This window comes from Anolis carolinensis, chromosome 4 (assembly GCF_035594765.1).
Source record: "Anolis carolinensis isolate JA03-04 chromosome 4, rAnoCar3.1.pri, whole genome shotgun sequence".
In the NCBI taxonomy this organism is placed as follows: Eukaryota; Metazoa; Chordata; class Lepidosauria; order Squamata; family Dactyloidae; genus Anolis; species Anolis carolinensis.
Window position 1 is genome coordinate 8,779,249 of NC_085844.1, and position 19,262 is coordinate 8,798,510.

Sequence of the window (19,262 nt, forward strand, 5' to 3'; positions counted from 1 at the left end):
CTCCAGACCCTTAATTATTTTAGTCGCCCTCCTCTGGATGCTTTCCAGCTTGTCAACATCTCCCTTCAACTGCGGTGCCCAAAATTGGACACAGTATTCCAGGTGTGGTCTGACCAAGGCAGAATAGAGGGGGAGCATGACTTCCCTGGATCTAGACGCTATACCCCTATTGATGCAGGCCAGAATCCCGTTGGCTTTTTTAGCTGCCGCATCACATTGTTGGCTCATGTTTAACTTGTTGTCCACGACGACTCTAAGGTCTTTTTCGCACACACTGCTGTCAAGCCAGGCGTCCCCCATTCTGTATCTTTGATTTCCATTTTTTCTGCCGAAGTGAAGTATCTTGCATTTGTCCCTGTTGAACTTCATTTTGTTAGTTTCGGCCCATCTCTCTAGTCTGTCAAGATCGTTTTGAATTCTGCTCCTGTCTTCTGGAGTGTTAGCTATCCCTCCCAGTTTTGTGTCGTCTACAAACTTGATGATCGTGCCTTCTAACCCTTTGTCTAAGTCGTTAATAAAGATGTTGAACAGAACCGGGCCCAGGACGGAGCCCTGCGGCACTCCACTTGTCACTTCTTTCCATGATGAAGACGACGCACTAGTGAGCACCCTTTGGGTTCGTTCGCTTAGCCAATTACAGATCCATGGGCTCTGGGGTATAAGAATTAATTCAGGGAAAGCATTTTTGATCTGCTGTGGGGATGGATTTGACCATTTGAAGGTAGTCACAAAATTGATTGCCTTAAATGTCAAGAGATTTGTGATTGTGGCTATTATTTCACTTGCTGCTGAAAAATTCCTCGGTAGCCTTTCAACTTCAATTAAATTTGTAGCATGATTCTCTTTTAGTAAAGGGACTCATCTCCCAACTCCAGATATGCTTTAATATATCTTCCCCTTTCTGACAGATAGGCAAGACTTCAGACCAGCTTTTCCACAAGCCCTGGCTAATAGTCCTCTGTGTTTTTCCAACTCAATCCAAAGGAGAGATCTATATGTTGTGTCTCACCTCTGCAATCTTATACCCAACTTCTAGTTCCCCCTTTTCAGATCTGATCTGTAGTCTTTTATTGGCTTCATAATTCCTCCCTCCTTCAAAGGTCTTAATGTAGGCAAGTAGCCAGGCAAAGTTGTCTGTTTTTAATTTTACCACCTTAAGATCCATTCACTTATCAACAACAACAGTATTCCTGACAATTTCTGTAGCCAGAATGAGCTTGGCTTGTAATTTAATATTGGATTCCTATAATCAGGCTAAATTAAAACTGTAGGTTGTCTTACTTTGCAATTGTAGGGCAGTCTCTTTAGGGAAGAAATGATCTGATTGTGGGATTAATACATTAAATCAATAGACTGAATTGGATCATTGCAAACCATAGCATTGTTTAGGAAGGAAAACAGCTGAAACTCTTTCGTATCTATATATGGAACATTTAAAACCCTAAATAACTTGGGACCTTAATATGTGAGGAAGATTGAGATTGCGGAAGGATTGTAATTTGAATCTTTTTAAATTCTTGAAATGGTTTTCTCATAAGCTGCCCTGAGGTCTTCAGGTAAAGGGCAGGATAAATAAATACCCTAAGATTGCACATGAAGATAATGTGCCAGTGCAATGAAAGTTAAAATACTTTTTCTAGGTGAATTTTTCATCTGTTCTTGTACTCTTCTCTTTACTTGCTCTCCTCTGACCTTATTTTTTCTTTGCATCTCCTTCTATGCTTCTTTAGATCTTGTTTCTATAGAGAGGACAGTGGTGATCATTTGAGGCAGAAGAAGGTTAAAGGGTCACCAGGTCTTTCTATAAAGGCTTTAGAACACCAAAGGAGAAGTGCTTGGTGACGTTGGACCACAGTATGAAAAGGGGTTGGAGGCAGTATGTTTGCCACATGAGGCAAAGCAAGAGCTTGACACTGTTGTCATAAAAGTGCCTGAGCATAATGTTCCACCAAAGAGCCATTTTATTCCATAATTGAACAGTATTAATTTGTCCCACTTCCTGTCTCGGCATGCCACTTGAAATTTTTGTTAGAAAATTTCAAAGCCTCGTAAATGGCAAAGGCATTTTCATTCTTTCTGCATTGCTTCCTTTTTTATCCCATGCTGAGTAATCTTTAATGAGCTCACTCAAGGTTCGTAGCATTAAGCAGAGCTCAATCGAAGAGTTTATAACAAGCAGCCTACTTTCTAGAGGGTTGCTATTGAGTTACTCCAAACAGATGCTTGAAACCACAACGGCTAAACTGTCCTATTTCTCCCTAGGTAAGGCTGGTGAAGGGTTTATGGCAGCATTGTAACCTAGAGAAACCAGAAGTCACGTGTGACTAAAAAACCTATGGAATCCCCTCCTTGAAGGACAGTGGTTGCATACTTCAAAATTCCCACTTCTTCTGTGTGAGTTAAACCCTTGTGTTAACAGGACTACTGACTGAAAGGTCAGCGGCTTGAATCCGGGGAGCAGGGTGAGCTCCCGTCTGTCAGCTCTAGCTCCCCATGTGGGGACATGAGGGAAGCCTCCCATAGGATGGTAAAACATCAAACATCCAGGTGTCCCCTGGGCAACGTCCTTGCAGATGGCCAGTTCTCTCACACCAGAAGCGACGTGCAGTTTCTCAAGTCATTCCTGACCCACACAAAAAAATATTCACACACTGCTTCACTTTCTGCATCATCTGCCTACACAGCTCTGAGGTTGTATGGCAGTCAGTTTTGTACTGATTGTTTACTGCCTATGGCATTTTATGCTGAGATATTGCAATGCCCTCATTTCCCCCTTGCAGTGAGCAGGGAGTTGTGTGATTGCACTGGAAAAAGGGCACAGGACAGCAGCAGTGTGTGTGAAGGGGGTAGAAATAGTTGGTACATTAAGATCTGATGCAGAACTATGTGGTGACTCCAAAATTTGAGCCGTTTGGCTTCAAGGCCTGCTCCAGCTGTGTCTTTAGGACATGAGTAGCATTTTAAAGGACATATTCTAAACAAGAGCATGGGGGCAGCAAGTTAAGCAAACAAAAGCTCTGTACGCTTTTTCATGTTAATCTACATAGGTCGTAAACCAGATATTTTGGGGATTGTAAGTCACTGAAATCAATATTCGTTTTGCCCAGCCTTTAAGGCAGAAAGAGCACCATTCAAAAAAGCCTAAGAGGCAGCTATTAGTGCACCACAGCTCATCGTAGAGCTCTATAGATTTTGTTCCCGCAGACTCCATGCTGTGCTTACTGCTGTTATGAAACTGGGTCAGCCCTGTGTGCATTGCAGCATTTCTTACTATGTGAGTTTTCCCACCTGAAATTAAAATGAGTGCAAGTATAGACCTTTTTTCTCTGTCAGGAATTTTCTCTTGCATAAGAAAAAAACTATTATACCAGATCATTTTTAAAACTTTAATAATCCTGTATATGTGACTTGAATTTTTGCATGGGGCAGCTGCAATTCATATGTTCCATATCTTTTGTAGTTCTGTTTGTCCATTTGTAGCCAGTAAGTGGAAGTTTGGGAGGTTGGGCAGAAGAGTGACTGTAATATGGTACAGTATGTTTGTCCTTGGGAAGCCTTCCAGATAAACAGCTATTCTGGAAGTGTGTGTGTTCTATGATACAGAGTTGAGAGAAGGCTCCATCCATACTTTGTACACAAAAGATACTGGGTCAATGCTGAGCTTTCGAAGGGTAAGGCAGAGAAGACCCGTGGCTGAACATTTGGGGAGACACTGCGAGTCAGCACAAACCAGGGTCAGGAATCAAATTGCCCTCCACGTGTAGTTGAACTGCAGCTCCCAGCAGCACTAGCCAGCATAGCCAATGAGGTCTGCACAATGAAGACAGTACCCAATCCATTACACCTACATTCCTTCATGATGCAAATCCTTCAATTCACTTCCATTGGCTTCTGCTTGCTTTATCAAAGATATCCAGTCTAGTTACAGAGCTGGACCATCCCACCTCTGGTAGCTCCTGGCAAAATGCAATACAGTTTTAAAACAAGGCGAATACTGTACATATAAATATGAATATAATTTTTTAAAAAAAACATTTAAATATTTGTGCTATGAGTGTTCAAGTTAGGATACAATAAAAATGCAATTTAAATTACATTTAAAAACTTGACAGCCCCCTCCCCCCCAAATCCCATTTCCAGCCTTCATGAAATGCCTGATGGCAGAGGTATGTTTTCACTGCCTGCGAAAACCAACTAGGGATGAGGCTATCTTAACTATGACCCAGAATGTTATATCTATGAGGCACACAAGTTCTGAGACCATGCTTGGCTAGTGTTGATGTGCTATCTTTTGGTTAAAAATAAAATGTAGGGCCAACATGCAAATACAATGATGAAAAAGAGAAAAGTTATGTGAAATCAGTTAAAGGCAGGTAAAAACATTTTTCTGAAGCAAAATGAATTAAATTAGGTGAGTTTTTATTTCCAAGAGGAGTTTATCAAAAGGGGGAGCATGACTGCCCTGGATTTAGACATAATACTCCTATTTATGCAGACCAAAATCCCACTGGCTTTTTTAGTTGCCACATTGCATTGTTGTCTCATGTTCAACTTTCTCTCCACGAGGACTCCAAGATCTTTTTCACACGTATTGCTGTTGACTCTTTTATCTCTCATTCTGTATCTTTGCATTTCATTTTTTCATCTTATGGGACCTGTGACTAGTCTAGTCATCAGTTGGCTTGTATCAAATTCCTCCTCTTTCCATTGAGTTGCTTGAGAACATGTGTCTTCCCTAAACTGCAACTTGGTAATTGAGTACAGTGCCCTTTCAATGCAGATCTCTGTTTTCCTTATGTTTTGGTCATCAATTGCTATTTTATCATGCTTTCCTTCATCATGGTATGGTATGTTAGTACAGAATGCACGTCACACAATAGATAATAGAAAAGTTTTAAGAAAATTAAATAAACAATTACATGAAAATATTACTGTACAACAATATCAATGGCAACCTTTTGTATTATTTTAACTCTTTTTTTAAAAGGGCTTCTGTAAATCACTTGATCTTACTGATTGGCAGTTACGGTACTCTCTTGTATGGGCATCAACAATTGTTCTTTTTATTAAATAGAGATTCTTACTACAACTTAAGTTAGCGCATGATGTACATAAGACTTCTTTAATTATGATTTCTGGAAAAACATTTTTGAAAAGTGAACAGTCTAGCCGCTTTTGAAGCAAGATCCAGGAGGGAAAATGAGCACTGTGCAAACTATAATTGTCAAGCAGTGTGGATGGAGCTATACTAGTTCTGGTTCAATCTCTTAGCCTATTCTATGTAGAAGTTGTGAGGTTTATGAGTATCTACATTTTCATAGATTGCTCCTTCAGTATAAGATGCTGGAGTCAGATAACCAAGGATAATAGTCCTCGCATTCATCTTCAGAGGTAACATCAAATAAAGGGACATGCAGCCTTATTTTCCAGGGCTCATCTGCGAATGTGATTAATGTTCTGACATTCCCTCCCTGATGATGCATAAAAAGGATTTATGCTCCTATCCATGTACCAGAGAGCTAAAGATGCCTAGTTGGAAAAACATGAACTCTTTCATATACTCCTTTTTGAACACAAAACTTGTGAACTCTCAGGTTTTCAGCATGTTGAGTCTGGGAATATTAAATGGACTGGGATGCACCAGAGGAATTAAACAAGTGCCTAGTTTACTCCTTCTGTTGCAGTTCCTGAGAAAATTTGGTTACTTGTACTTTGGCTTTCTGCATTACAATTATAACTAATTGTTTTAAAAGAGAGTCTGTTTGATGTGTGTGTGCCCCTCTTCAACAGAAAGACAAAATAAACCAGACATTGCCTTGATACTATCTTCAGTTTCTTTCCTTCCTTTCTCAGGAAAGTAAACATTTTAAGAATGGAAGAATCTGCTAGTAATAAAATATGATAGCATGCTGTAGAATTAGCATTGTGATACCAGAGGATTGGCTGGAATCCTCAAAAAAGGCTTTCACTAAGAAAACCACATTCTTACCTGATTCCAGTACTTGTTGTTCTTGTTTGTCTGCAAAAACCATAATAGGTTCATTCATATAATATGTCTTGGGATATATAATGCCTTGAGGTTAATGCTTGAATAATTAAAGTAGTTGATGGAGGGAAGAGGGCCCAGAAATGGGGTGGGTGCAGTTGAGGGCAGACTGTAATATATAATCACAAAGTTCATCCAGGACAAATCTTCCATGACCTACCAAAGTTAGTGTTGCCTTGAGTCACAAACTGTGGCCTAGTCGCCCCTTTGGGGCTAGCGAAGGCCATCTAGTAATCGATATTAAGAAATGGACATCCCTGTTGTGCTGTCATCTTCAACCAGTTTCGAGACTCAGGGCTCCAGGGTCAGGATTTAGTATCATCCTTGAAAGTAGACTCCAGATAATCACTTTTGCTCCCTCAGTCATTAAGTATGTTGGAAGATTTTATGATGAGAGGAAGGGAAGAAAAGAAACCAATATAAGGATCTGCTTTGCAGAGGAGCAGGATGGGCATCCTTTCGTTGATTTCCTGAGGACAGGTTTCCCATTATTCATTTCATCAAATGAAATTGCGGATATTCCATTTGTATTTCAAAAACGTGTATTCTTTTTATCACTGCAGCAGAGTGCTATTAGAGGACTATATAGTCCAGCTAATTTTCTCTGATGTAATTATATTTGTTATTGCTAAGTGGAAAAACAAGAAGCAGTTGTCTGCTTTAACTACTTTCTGTATCATGAATATCTTTCCTCTCTTAGGAACCTGCTAGAATATGTGATTCAGAGAGAAAGCCTGCATGTGTCTGCACAAACCATATTAAAATGTTAACAAGGACCTTGAGAATACTGTAGGGTTGTCTCTTTAGACCCAGTTTAATGAATGAATGAATGAATGGTTTATTGTACCAGCCATAGGCCATGCCATCTAATAATATACAACCTTTAAAAGTTCAATAAGCACTTTCCAATATAAACATTAAAATTATTCTGTATACTGGCTCTTTAATTACAATAGCAGTGATGTGATAACAATAACAATGTCTGATTTGTATCATTCCAAACTATCTCCTTTTCTTTTTTAGCCTTCTCTGTGGACTTCACTAATTTAAGCTCGGATTTTTTGGGCTGCGACTGCAGATGTGGCAAACTTTAATGTTATATTTTTGGAATAATCCGCTGGCTGTTGCCATGCTGCTCTTTCTTCCAAAAGAATTCCCAGAAAATTGTTTCTAAGGTCATTGTATAAAGGGCAATATAACAGATAGTGTATTAAATCTTCTATTTCCCCCGACCCACAAATACAAAGTCATTGGGCGTGAGGGATCCCTCTATATCTTCCCTCTAGCCAGCCTGATGGCATTGTTTGGAAGCTCAGGGCATCAGTGTTTTTAAGGGCTACAGACATTAAGTCTTGAAGATATTGTCGACAATATTGATCACTCTTTAGTAGAGGGTACCAAGCAGTGAAACCCTGCTGTTTACTAGTCCGCAGGTTGTCAGATGCATCCATTTCAAAGATTTTATCTCTAATCGCCTTCTTGTCCAACTCCATTAGGGTTGTTGTTAACCCATCAAAATACTGAAGGAGCAGGACCAACCAGTATTGAGCCCAACCTCCTCGCTTTAGACCCAGTTTGTATCAGTTAATCTTCTGTTCTTAAGGCTGATGAAGTAGTTGTGTTCCTCACTCTTCTAAAGGGGGGAGGAGAGTACCTGTCCTCCCTCCCTTCTTCATGGTCCTGTTGGGTCTGATGATGAATGCTGCTTGCCAACATTATCTACATACTACTCAATGCTATGCAATGCAGAGCTGAAAATCACATGGTTTGGAAGAGTCTCCTTTTAGTTTCAAACGAGCCAATATAGAGGAAGTTGTTGTGTGTCTTTCGGGCTGTGTGGCCATGTTCCAGAAGCATTCTCTCCTGACGTTTCGCCCACATCTATGGCAGGCATCCTCAGAGGTTGTGAGGTATGGAGAAAACTAAGCAAAGAGGTAAATATATATCTGTGGAAAGTCTAGGGTGAGAGAGGTCAGTGTTAATGTTGTGTAGTTAATCACTTTAATTAGCATTGAAAAGCTTATCTGCTGTCTTCTTCCTGCCTCTGGGGCATCCTTTGTTTAGAGTCGTTAACTGCCCTAGGTTGATTCATGTCTGGAAATCCTCTGTTTTCAGAGTATTGCTTTTTATTTACTGTTCTGATTCTTGAGTTTTTTAATACTGGTAGCCAGATTTTGTTCATTTTCATGGTTTCTTCCTTTCTGTTGAAGTTGTCCACATGCTTGTGGATTTCAATGGCTTCTCTGTGTAGTCTGACATGATAGTTGTTAGAATGGTCCAGCATTTTTGTGTTCTCAAATAGTATTCTGTGTCCAGGCTGGTTCATCAAATGCTCTGCTATGGCTGATTTCTCTGGTTGAATTAGTCTGCAGTGCCTTTCATGTTCTTTGACTCTTGTTTGGGCGCTGCGTTTGGTGGTCCCTATGTAGACTTGTCCACAGCTGCATGGTATCCGGTAGACTCCTGCAGAAGAGAGAGGATCCCTCTTGTCCTTCGCTGACCGTTTCCATGATTACTGTGGGAATGCCACAGTAATCATGGAAACAAAACAATACAAAAAAAAATCAGACAACTTCTAGATCCCACAATTTACAAGAAACTGAAACAAGACCCCACTAACAAAATCACCAGAAAAACGAACACTCTAATCAAGAACTCCTCCATTAACTTTGACATACGCCAACAGCTGTGCAAATCAGAAGCCCTCCCACCCAGGCTTTACAGACTCCCCAAAATCCACAAGGACTCCATCCCACTCAGACCCATTGTAAGTGCCATTGGATCGCCGACTTACAACCTGGCAAAATTTCTGGCTACACAGCTACAAACCCACATTGGGCTCACTGCACATTATATCAAGGACTCTACACACTTTATAGAAAAGATCAGCAACCTCAATCTAAGCACCAAGGACATCCTGATCAGCTTTGATGTGGTGTCCCTTTTTACCAAAGTCCCAGTAGCTGACACCCTCACACTAATCAAACAAAACTTCCCAGAAGACATCACAGCCCTGTTTCACCATTGCCTCACCACTAGCTACTTTCAGTTGGACACTGGATTCTATGAACAGAAGGATGGAGTGGCCATGGGGAGCCCTCTCAGCCCAGTAGTAGCAAATTTCTATATGGAATACTTTGAAAAACAGGCCCTAGAAACAGCACCAAAAAAGCCAACTGTTTGGTTCAGATACGTAGATGACACCTTCACAATTTGGAGCCATGGAGAGGAAGAACTCAGCAAGTTCCTGGACCATCTTAACAGCATCCACCCAAACATCCAATTCACCATGGAAAAAGAAAAGGAAGAAAAACTGCCATTTCTAGATGTTCTGGTCATCCGCAAACCCAATCAACAATTGGGCCACACAGTTTACAGAAAACCTACACACACAGATAGATACCTTCATAAAAACTCCAACCATCACCCAAGTCAAAAAAGGAGCACAATCAAAGCCCTGACAGACCGTGCACAAAGAATCTGCGAACCTCACCTCCTCCAAGGTGAACTCAACCACCTAAACTGGGCTCTACAGGCCAATGGATACTCCACCACAGACATCAGAAGAGCTGCAAGGCCAAGAACAAGCCATGAGAGTCAAGACAAAGATCCACCCAGAGGAAAGGTGTTCTTACCATACATCAAGGGAACTACTGACCGCATAGGGAAGCTGATGAAGAAGCACAACCTACAAACTATCTACAGACCCACGAAGAAAATCCAACAAATGCTACGGTCAGCGAAGGACAAGAGGGATCCTCTCTCTTCTGCAGGAGTCTACCGGATACCATGCAGCTGTGGACAAGTCTACATAGGGACCACCAAACGCAGCGCCCAAACAAGAGTCAAAGAACATGAAAGGCACTGCAGACTAATTCAACCAGAGAAATCAGCCATAGCAGAGCATTTGATGAACCAGCCTGGACACAGAATACTATTTGAGAACACAAAAATGCTGGACCATTCTAACAACTATCATGTCAGACTACACAGAGAAGCCATTGAAATCCACAAGCATGTGGACAACTTCAACAGAAAGGAAGAAACCATGAAAATGAACAAAATCTGGCTACCAGTATTAAAAAACTCAAGAATCAGAACAGTAAATAAAAAGCAATACTCTGAAAACAGAGGATTTCCAGACATGAATCAACCTAGGGCAGTTAACGACTCTAAACAAAGGATGCCCCAGAGGCAGGAAGAAGACAGCAGATAAGCTTTTCAATGCTAATTAAAGTGATTAACTACACAACATTAACACTGACCTCTCTCACCCTAGACTTTCCACAGATATATATTTACCTCTTTGCTTAGTTTTCTCCATACCTCACAACCTCTGAGGATGCCTGCCATAGATGTGGGCGAAACATCAGGAGAGAATGCTTCTGGAACATGGCCACACAGCCCGAAAGACACACAACAACCCTGTGATCCTGGCCATGAAAGCCTTCGACAACACATAGAGGAAGTTGTTAGTTCAGACTGCTGCTTCTTGTTTCTCCCTTTTTAGCATTACAATTGCACCATAACAATGCCTACTGGCAGTGTTTCCCTTGGCAGCACTGATAGTCATAGAGTTAGCTCATGTGACATTGATAACTTTGTCTTTTGGAGTAACTTCTGAGGGCAAACCATGACTTCACCAAACAAGAAAGATTTTGCTTCAGGGTCAGGAATACATGTCTTGCCTGGCAAAAACAAACTTAACTTGAGTCCTGCTTGTGAGATGCAATTGTGTTTAAATTGGATATAGCCCACAATGATTCAGTCATAACTGTGGTTCATAACATGTTATGATTTCTAGAATCAGAGCTGCAAAAGACCCCAAGGACATCCACTCAAAAGCACTCTCAACAAATGGCCATCTAGCATCTGCTTGAAACCCTTCAGATAGAAGAGTCCATCACTTTCCTAGGCAATGGACTCCGCTATCAAATAGCTCTTACCATCAGGACATTTTCCTGATGTTTAGGTGACATCGCTTTTCTTATAACTTGAATCAGTTGCTCCATGTCTTTATTTCTGAAGCAGCTGAAAACAAGCCTTCTTTATCTTCAGTATGGCATTCTTTCAAATATTTCTACATGGGTATCATGTCATCTGTTAATCTTCTCTTCTCCAGACTAAACATATCCAGCTCCCTAAGTCACTCCTCAAAGGGCTTGGCTTCCAGACTCTTGACCATTTTGGTTGTCTTTCTCTGGACATGTTATAGGCTCTCAGTATCTTTCCTGAACTGAAATGAGTATAACTACATGCAATATTCCAGGCGAGATTTGGCCAAAGCAATTTTAGCAGCAAAGTCTAAGTTCACACTATATCCTCTGAATTTGTAGTAGCTGTCATTTCTGGCTGAGTTGGAGGCCCTTTTTCAGCTGTGTTCCTGGCAAAGAAAGGGTGCTGAACGTGCTGCTTCATCATCTCAAAGTAGAAAAATACTATTCTGCTTTGGGCCAGATGGATTGATGAAATGGCAAGAACAAAGCCACTGACATTCAAATAATATTTCTAGTTCACATCCAGCTTGAACAGACATGCATGCTAACTGACCACTATAATAATCTAAGCAAGTTGGTCTGCAATCGTTTTTTGTTTTGTTTTGTTTTTGTTTTTGCTCTTAGGGATAATCAGATAGATGATTCAGGCATAGCTCGGTGTGCTGGCTCCATCCCCTGTTTAAAAGGTCCTAACTTGGCTAATTCTAATGGAACCATTCCAAGTATGGGGCAGAAGGAAAGATTTCTGGCCACAACCCCTACAAAGACATTGGTAGTAAATCATGGTGATTTAAAAGACAGCTTCCTCCACTCTTTCATAATCTTTTCTACTGCAGATTCTATCTGATTAGAGATAAAAAGGTAATTGTGTTGTGAATGGTTTCTGTTTGCTTTTCTAACCAGTGTATGAGGACTCTTAAGAGCACTTATCTGAAAAGTAATTGTCCAGAAGAAAGGCTGGTTCTTGACTGAGCTCATCAATTTTCTCTGATGGAAAACAAAGGCCCATGCTTTTTGGTAGTCATAAATATTCATAGTCTTAAGAAAAAACAGGGCAGCCATTGAACAACATTAAAGTATTAGATGAAGGTGGTCATTTCAGTGAAATAACACTTGATGGTGATGTAGTCCTTGTGGCCACATTAAGTACACTGCAGGTATATGTGGTGCCACTCTCAAATGTCAGATTACCTAAACAGGCAGTGTTCTTATTCAGCATTTGTTGCTGTGGTTGTTGTTTCAGTTATTGGTGGCCATGGATTAAGTTTGAGACAAATGAGGTGTGTCGGTTTCATCACTATATCGGGAATTGTGTGAATGCCATATTTCTAACACAACTATCACCAACAACCCCCCTTTATTAACCAACCAGTTTGATTCTCACAGTCTTGTCAAGTTCATTTAAAATATTTATAGCCCATCCAATTTGCAAATTCCCTTGGAAGTGGCTTACCAGTAGCTAAAAGAAAAACTATCAATGCAATCTCAGATTTTATATCTCACAGTTGTGTGAAAACCTGGTATAATCAGTCAATGATTAATGATTGTACCAGGGTTTAATGGTCACCCTGCCTGAATCTTTTACTAGAATCAGGATACAGCAGGTTTGCCAACCAGTGCTGTTGAGATTTTGTAGAAGACCGAATTGCAGTGTCCTGCAACCTTGAAATACAAGTCCCATTAGTCCCAGACAAACACGAAATGAAGCTCCCCTAGAATAGTTTCTGTAATGGTTTTAAAATAGGAAATGGCAAGCAAGGACCTATTAAAATTTCCCTTTGAGGGTGGGATGGGAAACAAGGTGAGCTATGGACTCATGTGCCCCAAGTTAAATTACTTCTGACTTTAGTCTGTCACATTGTTGGCTCTTTGCAGGTCTCTGCAACACATAAGAACTGGAGTCATATAATTTTTAGTTTGGAGTAAGAGTCTGATCTCCTTGTTTTTTTATGTGGGGGACAAGGGTAAGAGCAGCTTTTTCCTTCCCACTTACTGCCTTTTTGTAAAGCACAACAATTATACATAATCTCTCCTTAACCCTAAGAGCAAGGAAGCAAAGACAGAGCATCAACTGAATCCCAGCAGTATAATATTTCTGAAGCAAGTGTCTTCAACCAAATAGAATCCCTAGATGTCTAATGTCTCTTTGTATCTGCCTTTGAAATTGTGCTTCGGGTAATAGTGGTTTTCTTCTTGCATATCTACCTACACATACGCACATTAGTCTCTTAATCTGCTGAGATAAGGCACGGTATTCACTTGAATATGAGGAAATCATTCAAACTGGTATTCTATCAAACTAAAAAAATAATTCAGGAAAGAGCTAGTGGCACTTCTACGCAGGAAGGCTCAGCCTGGAATATTTTATATCTGCCTCTCCCTTTGAGGTTTGCTTTGGCCAGGGCTGAGCTGCAAATGCAGCATTTTCTGCTCATGATTTTGCAAGATTCAAAGGAATAGACAAATTGCAATATTTGTGCTTGCATTCAGCAAAAGAGATTGGAGGCCTGTTTCATTCCTGTTTGCTGTGGGGTAAGGAAGCTAAAAGAAAATGCACTTTCTTTTGTGAAAAAATAGTATTTCCTTTTGCTGAAACAAGCAACTCCTTTGCATTATGCATATGGCGTTTATTATATGAACTGAAGGGTTGTTTTGGAAAGCAAAATGCCCATTTCACCCCTACATCTGCATGGTTGTGCACACCATGACAGAACTGTGTTTTATGCTCATTTGACAAACTAATTCTTACTTAGCAGCATCTTAACTTGAGAAAGATGACTGCCTGTAGTATGCCCACAGTACTTATCTTTTTACATTACAGCTTACATGTAAAGGTTGAAATGTGTGTTTGCCTTGTTGTTTCAATATTTGTTTTTGACAAAGGCTGCCTTCTCTCAATTTAGTGGAATCGTTTCAGTGTTGCTAGAAATAACGCCTGAATAGTCATAATACCCAACTTCAAAGCACATGCTTTGCCACTTAGAACATTTCCCCCTGGGGCTTTTCACTGTCTGCTTACTTTTTGAGTCCATAGTTAGCAGTCCTGCAGTGTCCATAAAGTTTTAATAGCGAAGACACAATGTTTTCTGAACTAGAATAAGAGACATGCTCAACTTATGAACCCCAAAGATTTATTCTGTATGTAAAGAAGTTAATCGGTTTTGGAGGTGTCCATCAACTTCTGTATACTTCTTTCAGCTGGGAATAAACATGTCCATATATATATAGGAATCAACAGGCTTTAAATACCTATATATAAAATTAACACAAAATGATACATTTTTGTGTCACTGCATTGGGATCATTCAAAACCAGTTTAGAAGAATTCCCAGAACTTGCAATGGAGTTTGAAGAGAGTTAAGAGTAGTGAGGTGATTTGAGCATTAACCTACAACTCTGGCGATCAGAGTTTGAATGACCACTCAGTCATGAAAGCTTATTTGGGTGACTTTGGGAAGGCCGTGCTCTCTTAGCCTCAGTGGAAGGCAAAGGTGAACCACCCTTTGGATAAATCATCCCAAGAAAACCCCATGATAGGTTCTCTTTAGGGTCACCATAAGTTACACATGTCTTAACTTCAGATGAGGCATGAAGGAAGAAAGACAGGAATGGAAGATCACGGAGACACAAAACAGGCAACCTGTTCAGTGAATGGGAATTTTGAACTTACATGAGCCTTTAATACTCCTTTCTTCATGGTGAATACTCTTGTCTTAAGTGAGTGTAATATATGTAGGGATATTTGTGTGGTTTATCTTATCATAACCCTTGAATACACTGATTATGTCCTCCTTTTGCATTTAAGATGCCCAAAGGTGTGTCGGTCTCATCTCTATAGAAGTTCCCTGTGTCAGACTCTCCATTTGGACTGCTTGAGGAAGGGAAGCCAGCTGTGTTAATGCCTAGACTGCTTGAATAACAGGTAAAAAATAGCCACACCATGGGTTGCTTTCAATATTCTTGTCTGGGAACATTTAGTCTTCTAATATAAACCAGTTGGTTTACAATTTTTCTGGAGCTATTCTGTTTTGCCAGCATGTGGCCCAGTGGCCTAGAGATACAGCCACACTGAGGCATGGTTTTGCAATTCACATGTACTATCTTGTATACATGACTGAATGTGTGGTTCTCATTGCAGATAATGGCTTTTGGCAGACACGCCAAAGGTAGGGCATTCCTGGCCTATCGTTCTCTCTGTAAACATGGGGAACTGGGTATTTGGTTCCAGGATGCAAAGTAGGTATCATGAAAGTGAAGCTGGCCTGCATATCTGCTCAAGCCATGGCTTCCGCATTGTATTGCAGTTGACAAAATCTTGCCCAATACTCCTGACCTTTTGCCTCAGTGTACAACAGTAGCATTGTAGCAATACATTGCTGGTTTGCATTGGATGATGTCTAGAATGTTTCTCAGGATTGTCTGAGGTGTGTGGTGTGTACCTCAGAAGATTAAAATGAAAAGAGTTCCCTGAATTTGGAAAATTTGAGTAAATTAGAGCTCAGGACTCTCTGCCCTTCCAGATTTTGATAGATTAGTCCCATTATCCTTCAACGTTAATTAATTAGCTTGAAAGAGCCACAAGTCCTCCAACTCTGGAGTAAGTTTTATGCTAGTAGAATTTGTTTTCCCTGGATAAAGTACTAATTATATTGGCCAAATAGAAATGGAAAAGAGAATTTCAAAAAGCTCCTTGGGACTGCTAAATTTCCAGAGAAAGGAGTTGTTATACTTCCATGGTTAGTCTTTTTATTTCTACAAAAATTCCAGAATTTACTCTATAAACATTATAATCAAGCAGAATAGACAAAATAGCCACCTTGAGCAGAGACTACATACATGTTGCTTGCAGTTCAGGGGGAACGAATAATGCAGCCTTGCAAATTATGTTGGACTGCAGCTCCTAGTATTCCTTTCCATTGACTGCATTTACTAGTGCTTCTAGAATTTGCAGTCAACGAACCTCTCTAGGATCACATGATTTCTATAATTATAAAGAAATGTTGGTTGGGTCTCTTTGGTACTTGAATGGGAGACCACCAATGAATTCCCGGTGCTGTATCCTCTATTGAGAGGAAGGAATTGGCAACTCCACATGGACAGACAATTTGTATGCACATACATTCACACACCAAAGGAATTCTGTGACAAATTTCTTCTAGGAATTCCTTGATTAAAGAAAATTATGTGAAATTAATGGAGTCGCCATACTTTGATAGGTGACTTGAAGGTGCACATAAACACAGTTGAACAGGAAATTGGACTCAATACCACCCTGAACACTTGCAGTTTTGTGGTTCATATTTATTAAATAGCAGTTTTGCAACCATTAAAGACACAAGTAAAGTGTCCTATCCTTGAATTATCACTGGCACTCTGCATAACCACTCATCTTCCTTCCCCAGACTCCCCTCCTGAGATCTATAGCACCTCTCTTGCTACTTGTGCATCTGCTCATGATAATTGGTCAATTATTCTTTGAATCCTTAATGGCTAACTGATAAAAGTTATTTGACTGTCAACATCAAGTGACTCTAACAACTTGATGCTTGCACTTTGTTTTGGCTCTGGCAGCTCTGCCACAGAATTTGTCACAAATCCAAAAACCAGAGTTTCAGAAACAAAAATCAGTGTTCCAAATCCCAAGATAAGTATTTATTAAAGGATATAATAATAGAGCTAGGGAAAACAAGAAGACACTACAAAAATAAAACAGTAGAAAATGTGTAATGTATCCTTAAGTGTTAAGAGAATTTCCTATTGTTATAGAAACAAGAAAAGAATGGCGGGGGGGGGGGGGGGAGAGAGAGAGAAATCTCCATTTTCTATCTACTCTTTGTTGTTTCTGTTTTAACCCTGACAGCAGTTAACAGCAGCAACAATAAATATTTCAGGAACCACAAGTCTCTTTTGTGGTTATCAACTAGACACACTTCAGGCAACCTTGGATGATCAGAAAGAGGTTGCAAGAATTAAAACCAGGAAGCAGCATGATTTTTTTCTTGTTCTAATTTGTAAGGGGTTGCCTGACCTGTTTTCTTTAGTCAGAAAAACTGGAACAACCCACCTTTTTTGCTAGAATCTGTTAATACAAAGGATTGCGCTAATTGAAAAGGAAGGGGCCCCATTAACCAACATTTGATTCTGGCTTCCTCCTTTGATCAGTACCGAAGATGCATGGCTGCAGCTGTCTTATGGTTTCTTAAAGAGCCAGACAGCGGATTACTAATACTAAAGTAGTTTGTAGCACTCTCTGACCTCTGGAATTCAGTAGACTGTTAGGTGTACAAAGCAAAAGCACTTTGTTAAAGAAACAAGGATTTCATAGATTTGGTCCTTGGATCAGCACAGACTAAGGCATGTATTGAAATGACTGCAGTGTCTACACATTTAAAGGCAGCCTGGACAGAGGCCCTTAATGGTTGAACATCACTGCTCTGTCTGCAAGTCATGTTATCTTGCACACGTTGTACTTCAGATTCCCTTGAGGACAAAGTTGGAAACCTCTCAATAACATCAGAGCAATGACAAGACTGAAATACGATGAATACAATACATTTTTATTGCCATGGGGTTGTCATTCAAGATCTAAGGGACCTTTCATACCCCATAGCATTATAGCACTCTGATTCTATTTTAAATTCCATTTTTCTGTTTAATGAAATCCTGGGATTTGTAGTTTCAAGTGGTGTTTGGAATTCTTTTCCACTCATGCTGATGAGCCCTTCTTACATGTTTAACTTTGCATTTGACTTGGGCTTGTTAACTTTTGCCTGGCATCAGGACCAGATTACAAAAATCAATTTTCTTTCTTATCTACAGATGTGAATGCACATGATATTACAGCTGTGCTTATTGCTCTTCCAACCCATTGCCAAATGCTAGCTCAGCAGGCCTTAGCTTAGCATAGAGGAAGAATTGTAGGTTGCTAAGAGGTCATGTATCCTAGGGTCCACAAGGCTACATGAATCCCAGGATCCATAAAGATCATATGGAAGCAGGGCAGTCATGCTATTTCATGGGTTGTTCATTCTTCTTGTCTCGAAGTGTAGTCTTTAGTTCTTTAGGAAACCTCTGCGAATAGTCTTTCTTCCGTGTGTTGTCGAAGGCTTTCATGGCCGGTATCACAGGGTTGTTGCATGTTTTCCGGGCTGTATAGCCATGTTCCAGAAGTATTCTCCCCTTACGTTTCGCCCACATCTATGGCAGGCATCCTCAGAGGTTGTGATCTACCTCACAACCTCTGGGGATGCCTGCCATAGATGTGGGCGAAATGTCAGGAGAAAATACTTCTGGAACATGGCCATACAGCCCGGGAAACATACAACAACCCAGTCTTTCTTCTGTTTGAAACCTCTCATAAGGGGGATCCAGTTGGATGTGTGCCATCAGTAAGTGTATGAAGAATGGGCCAATTTCTGCTGTGCAAACTTCATATATTCAGCTTTACTGACCTTATCTTGGCTGTGGCTGGAAGGATCAATATTCAACCATTAAAGTCTAGTGTCCCCCTCCCCAAAATGGCTAACTTGATGCCCAAAGGAAACACCAAAGTAGGGAATGAGAGCACTAAGTGTCTCCTGATTATCCTTTTCCTTCCTAAAACTTCTTCCCCCTGGAAGGGAGCTGGTCAGGCTGCCTCTGAACATGGGCTTCTATATATCTAATACCTTGATGGGCTTCATCATTCCTCACTTGTATGAATGATAGCCAAACAATCTTGCACCTGAATAGAACCCGTTATTTATTTCAGTATGTGCTCTCTGTCACCTTTAAACTCTTCTCTGCTTTGCCATCTGCCAGGCTAGCAGCAGACTTCATTGCTTGGAAAGCAAAAGGTTGGGATCTCATTAGGCAGCAATGCTTTCCTCCCCTGGGCTTGAGATTAGTGTTGGATGAAACTGCCATCTCCTCATCTCCTTGAAAGCTTAAGAGTTTGCTAAATTCGTTCTTCTTGGGCAGCCATTGGTTTTAGCATTAAGAAAACATAAATGGACTCTGTCTTTTCCGACTTCATGGATCTCCACTATATATCAAGATGTGCTACCAAAAGAACACCAACAGGCTTCTTTAACATGGATTCTATTCCTAATATTTGAAATAGCCATTTGGTATCCCAGCACACCAGCACTACTAGCTTTAGTGGTCTTCCCATTTTTCAGCTTTGAAATAATTGGTAGCAGAACCTAGAATGTGAAAAATTGCTGTCAAGGAACAATGCT

At 40.4% G+C, this 19,262-nt stretch overlaps 1 protein-coding gene across 5 annotated transcripts in view; it reads left to right on the plus strand.

Annotated features, from left to right (window-relative positions):
• The window catches only part of slc45a4 (solute carrier family 45 member 4), a 168,789-nt gene that overhangs the window by 93,410 nt on the left and 56,117 nt on the right, over nucleotides 1–19,262 (plus strand). For 3 of the 5 annotated variants that reach the window (XM_016992781.2, XM_062979960.1, XM_008108298.3), the window contains one exon: nucleotides 14,849–14,965. The exons of the other annotated variants lie outside the window; for them this stretch is intronic. The gene's annotated coding sequence lies outside the window, so the exon portion shown is untranslated. The remainder of the gene's footprint in view (nucleotides 1–14,848; nucleotides 14,966–19,262) is intronic. 5 annotated transcript variants of the gene reach the window in all.